Source organism: Macrobrachium rosenbergii, chromosome 24, assembly GCF_040412425.1.
Source record: "Macrobrachium rosenbergii isolate ZJJX-2024 chromosome 24, ASM4041242v1, whole genome shotgun sequence".
In the NCBI taxonomy this organism is placed as follows: Eukaryota; Metazoa; Arthropoda; class Malacostraca; order Decapoda; family Palaemonidae; genus Macrobrachium; species Macrobrachium rosenbergii.
This window is the reverse complement of record NC_089764.1, coordinates 27,877,722-27,883,735: the sequence shown is the minus strand read 5'-3', so window position 1 is coordinate 27,883,735 and position 6,014 is coordinate 27,877,722. Positions and strand designations below refer to the sequence as shown.

The 6,014-nt window shown below is 36.6% G+C and overlaps 1 long non-coding RNA gene across 1 annotated transcript in view; it reads right to left on the bottom strand.

Moving 5' to 3' along the window:
- The window catches only part of LOC136851753 (uncharacterized), a 13,682-nt gene extending 7,929 nt beyond the window's left edge, over window positions 1-5,753 (bottom strand). The window contains exons 1-3 of the long non-coding RNA XR_010856970.1: window positions 5,626-5,753; window positions 4,706-4,875; window positions 4,358-4,540 (exon numbers count right to left, since the gene is read on the bottom strand). This is a non-coding gene — a long non-coding RNA (uncharacterized lncRNA). The remainder of the gene's footprint in view (window positions 1-4,357; window positions 4,541-4,705; window positions 4,876-5,625) is intronic.
- Between the last annotated feature and the right edge of the window lie 261 nt (window positions 5,754-6,014).

The window sequence follows — 6,014 nt, the reverse complement described above, 5'->3', positions numbered from 1 at the left end:
AAGCGATAATTTTTTCCCCGATAGTCATTCGTAAATGCGTTGAGACTGTTATTTACGACGGAAATCTCTCAAGACTATAGAAACCGCCTAGCAACCATTTTTTATCCTAAGGTAGTTCCAATATTGTTTCTTTGTAATATATTTCGAAGAAATATATAATTTCTACCACTAGCGACCGTAAAGCTTTAGAATTTACCATCAGCTCACGTTTTCCTTGCTTCACACATTCGTTTTTAGGCACGTAGCTTATTGTGTCCTTTTGGGTTAATAGAGGGTCCTTTTACGCACATTTTTCTTTTTTTGTTCATCCCTGTGTTGCCGGCGTTGAAGACATTCTATTTCGATGGATGCTGCGCTCAAGTAAGTGAGATATTTTGACGACGGTGAATTATCCTGTAAACAGAGTCTGTGAGTTTATGATTTTCACATTCCACAATATATGAGGCCTGAATTGACGGGTCATTCTAATTCTTTGCTAAAAATGGTTTCGCTTTTGTCCCTTTTGAAACAATTAAAAGCAGCGCAAAGAAGGATATATTTTCGGTGTTTGTATCTTTCAGTGAATGGAAAATTGTGACGAAGAATATTGGAGTTAAATTATTAAAAACGGTTCTGCCAATTCGTATGATGATTAAATTTGAGCTCACGTTTGTTTTATTTTACCGTTTCCATGCAGTTAACATTATGCGCTTGACAGCAGGAGTTATAAATCTCCGATAGCTTCAATGTTGTTCTCATAACCATTATGGTATTTGTAATACTGACAGTCAGTAGGGTAATGCATATTTAGAAAAATAGTATTGGTTGTCGCTGTGGAAGTAACGATGATAATGATGCTGGTAATGGCGAAAAGTGCGTGGATGATCTTGAAGAATCTAATTTTGTCTTAACTGTTGTAGATGGATATCAGACCTTCTCATTATTTTCCTGCGGCTGTCGAGTATCACCTGGATGACGCAACATATTGCAAGGCTGTCTCTAACTGTTTTGCGATAGTCGTATGCCTGTCTGCACTGTCGCAGATAGCCTCATGTTGGAAAAATAACTTTTTCTCCATAACATCCTTCGATAAATGCATTGCTCGCAGTTTGTCTTGCGATCGGCTCAGGACAACTTCAGACGTACGCTAAGACAACCTACGTCATATTCTCGATGTTACCCCGAGACTAAAGGAGAATCCTATGACAGGGCTAGTGGTGACAATCGTACCACAAGAGTGGTGCATCGTTCGTATAATTATATCCGAGTGTGGCCACATATCCTGGTGAAACCGCTACTTGCTAATTATATCTGAGTGTGGCCATATTTCGTGGTGAAGCCGCTACTTGCCCGCTGGGGCTATAGACGACAGGGATCGGGTGTCGGGTGAGACTGGGCTTTGACCTGCTTTTGGTGGAAGTGATTTTTCCCCCGAGACAGGCTTTATCCCTTGACGCCCACATCAGATTTATCGCACACTTGCAGTGTATATTGTATACGACAGTTTTCGTCTTTCCGAGAAGCATTACCCCGTAGGGGGTTAGCGCCATCGGTGCACCTCATGCGGTGCAATGTAGGCACTACTTAAAGGTCTTTGCAGCGTCCCTTCGGCCCCTAGCTGCAACCCCTTTCATTCCTTTTACTCTACCTCCGTTCGCATTCTCGTTCTTCCATCTTACTGTCCACCCTCTCGTAACAGTTGATTCGTAGTGCAACTGCGAGGTTTTCCTCCTGCTACACCTTTCAAACTTTTACTGTCAGTTTCCGTTTCAGCGTTGAATGGCCTCAGTTGCCCCAGTGCTTGGCATGTAGGCCTAAAATCTATAAATCAGTGAATCCAAGAAGCATTAGTGTCCTCGGAACCGTTGGTATTTGAATGGCTAAAAGCAAAAGTATTGTCCCTCCCTAAATCTTCACGAATATCTATATCAACCAGGAACAGGATTTTTATTTATCGATTTATGTCGATCATTAACGATGATTATAGCTTTTAATTTTTTTATAACAAACAAGTTATTTATATATATATATATATATATATATATATATATATATATATATATATATATATATATATATATATATATATATATTTCTATATATATATACATATATACTGTGGTTTTGAGCAGTGGCTCCTGATTATATATATATTGTGATTATATATATTTATATTTATATATATATGCATATATATATATAATGTGTGTGTGTACACAAACTTAAATTTTAACTGCTGACTAGTTCATTGTCTTCATTCTTATTTGTCGCCGTGAGTCTGTTCATGAATACTGATTTCAGTGTTTACTTTTCAGTCGTTTACTACTTGCATTGGTATCCCTATGCCGACTTTATCGGCTTGAACACCGCAGGAAATTAAGCGAACAGGTTCATTGAATGCATTAGCCAATTCAACAGCCGCGGAAGGGTCAATGGACGCCTTTGGGAGTCTCCCAGCAAATAAGGCAGGAAATTGTCTCCGTGTGAATGGCAGCCGACACGGCTTGAGTTCTAAATTATCTTAATTGATTACTATTTGTCTATTTGATTTTATGATTAAATATGAACTTATGTATTTAATCTTTATTTATGTTATTTTCTGTCCTGTGAACTATTATGCGAGTTATGCGTCTAATTACATCTGCCACCGAGGTTACTTCTTCACCCGTTTGAATATGCGCCTATACAGTACAGAAAGGGTTGACAGGTTTTGATGAAATTTGACAGATAAAAATCATCAGGTGACGGTACCGAAAGGGATAAATTTGGCGAGAAACGGGCGTGGAATTCCAAAATTCCTGCTTTTCCAGAGTTTTTGGGTACGTTCACTGTCAGGCAACCAATTGTCTTTAAATGAAATATGAAAAGAAAACTCTTTTGGCCCAAAGTCCTCGACAATCGAATTCAGACACCAGGAAGTGTAGGAGTTTATGTCGGTTTCTACAGAAATTCTTGTAGAAATCAAATGAAGTTCTAAGGGGTAAGTGAACCAACCCCACCATGGTGACGAAATGGATAACGTTTTACTGAAGTGATAAAAAGAAAGAACCTTGAAATCTAGACCTTGTGGTTCAAATTTCTGGAGACAGAACTTCCCAAAAGTTGGACAACAGTAGTTAGAACTGTTAGACATTCCCACAAACTTGTGCAATTCCGATATCTTTCTTCCAGAGTCGAAATAAAGCTTTCCCCTATCAGGGTACGATATTTTTAGTCGTTTTTCGTTTTAAATCATGAAACATGATTATAGTTAAATGGTCACTCATACCAGAGCTATGCTTTTGTAAAGGATGTTCAGGTAATGAAATCTTATTAATGGTAGACCCGATGTATTTTAGACCAGTACGATGTATTTTAGGCTTGAGGCCGTGACGGTAGGCCTTGGGGATATATTTTTTCATGCCTAGAATAATTCGATAATCAGACGTCCTGTGCTAAAATTTCTTAATTTATATTGAACCTTCATTTATCGATATGCATTATTTGCATTTGAAGCAAACAAAACAAAGCAGTAAATTGAATCCTATCATACCAATCTTGCAGAGGACAAAACTTCTACCCTTGGTATGTCAATACCCGGATCATATTGCAGCATTCACAGATTCCCCGAATATGAAACAAGGAATCTTCACCCTCTTCTCCTCATTCCCACCTGCATTCTCCTCCTTCGTTTCCCTCTTCACATCCCAACCCCTCATTTTTTAAAAACATAAAATGATATACAGTCTACTGGAATTCTTTGACCTTACTTTGTTTTGATTTCTCAAACAAAATCCCACCCAAATTCCAAGAGTATATTAATTTTCAAGTTGATGTGTATTTATTTCTAAACGGGAGGAAGGTTTAGCCTTACATAATTATAAAATCTTCATTAAAGAATTCCCTGCGCCAGGCCTCTTTACATGGGTCTGTAATTCAAACAATACACACACACACACACACACACACACACACACACACACACACACACATATATATATATATATATATATATATATATATATATATATATATATATATATATATATATATATATATATATACTTTTAAGTATATGTATATATATATATATAATTTTATAAAAACTATATAATATAATATATATATATAATATATATATATATATATATATATATATATATATATATATATATATATATATATATATATATATATATATATATATATGTATTCCCTCTACATAGATTGCATGGAACGCCATTAATTGAATTCTTTCATACTGCGGGCAGACAGCCCTAAAAGCCACTGTAAATCGATTACTAAATATGATAAAACCTGACACTTCCACAAATCAAAGGGAAAACCTAGAACATTGAAAATTCTTATGGACTAGTTACTGAATATGTAGTTTTCTTACCTGAATATCGCAGGTGCCTTAAGTATGTATTACGTCTTTGCGAATTTTCACAGCTTTGTCGAGATAAGTTGACGAATGCGACAGCGGTAGGACTGTTCGATGGTAAGGAAGTAAGATTTAACCTGGATTCCTTAACGCTTTTCATGAGTGAACTGTTGATAGGCAGTGAATTATTCAATTCACCTGTCAGAGAAAGACATTATATTAATTATGCTCATTTCTCTTTATGCACCAACGAAGCTACACACTTTATACCTGATAAAAAAAAGTTCATCTAAAACCTACACACATATTCTAACTTAATTATAAGTAAATCATTATGATTTACTTATAATTTTTGAGAATCACCTGAACAATACGGCGCCGTAAGGAGACATTCTTCTTCCTTCCCTCGCACCAGCGAAGTGATCAAACTCATCAAAGTACTAGTCAGGCGCCAGGCAGGAAAGCGCTTCGGTTGCCCGAGTCCAGACTTTCGTGCCTTGCTCAGTGGGTGCGATCACAGGTTTCTCAGACAGCTGTAGGTAGACGTGAAAGGGGCAATATAATAAGATTTTATAATAACAATAATAATGAAATCACACAAAGCTCGTATTCGTCAGTCACCTCACCTACAATAGTTAGACAAAGCCACACACACACACACACATAAAACCCTAGGCATATACACATATTCCATAAAACTACAAAAATGAGGAAAGCATATATTTGCATTAGCTGCATATAAAGTGTGATGAAAATACAACATCCGGTTCCAACAAATTTAAATTTAAATGCATTAAACTTTAGGTCAGTACGTAGTCAACTTGGAAAAGAACACGATTGTCAACAAATCATATTTCTTACATTATCGTTTCGTATCAGATCAAGTGGGCCTAGCTTGTCAAAATATACGATAGTCTCCATCAAAACAGGAAATAAAAAGAAAGAATAACAAGTTCCTCTAACGAATTTCCCATTCAGCCACCTAAACTAATCCATTCAAGGTGTTTCATAGTACCACAATATACTGCACCTTCGACAACGATGAACGGTGCACGCAGGTCTCTTATTGCACCCAAGCAGTGAGCTTCAACTTGTATTCTTCAAAATCAAACCTTTCGGCTTCCCATTTATCTTAATAACGATAAAATCACTGGAATGAATAAGTGGACGCTGATTCCAGAAACCATAGGCCTAACACGGTTACCCTAAAGCTGTATACATGACATGGCATCTCCAGTCAGTAAGATGCCAGTTAAAAGCTATCAAATATATAAACCACTTACATATATAAAGGAAAACTTCAAGTTCCGGCATTCAAGACGGGTTGAGCAATCGAAATTCACACCAGTCAGTCATATTTAGGTCAAAATGTCGCCATTACACTTCGTAGCTTCAGGAGGGTTGGAGTTACAAGGGACAATCCGCCACGCCTAAGACTACTAACGCTCTGTTCGTCGGCTCCACTAACTAGTTCCAACTTTGATCACCAGTTTATATATATATATATATATATATATATATATATATATATATATATATATATATATATATATATATATATATATGTGTGTGTGTGTTGCGTGTGTGTACTCGTGTTTCGTTGTATGAACTATTATCATGTGTCACACTCGATAGGCTACTGGCCAACGGGTATTTTGCTGATCACTAAGAC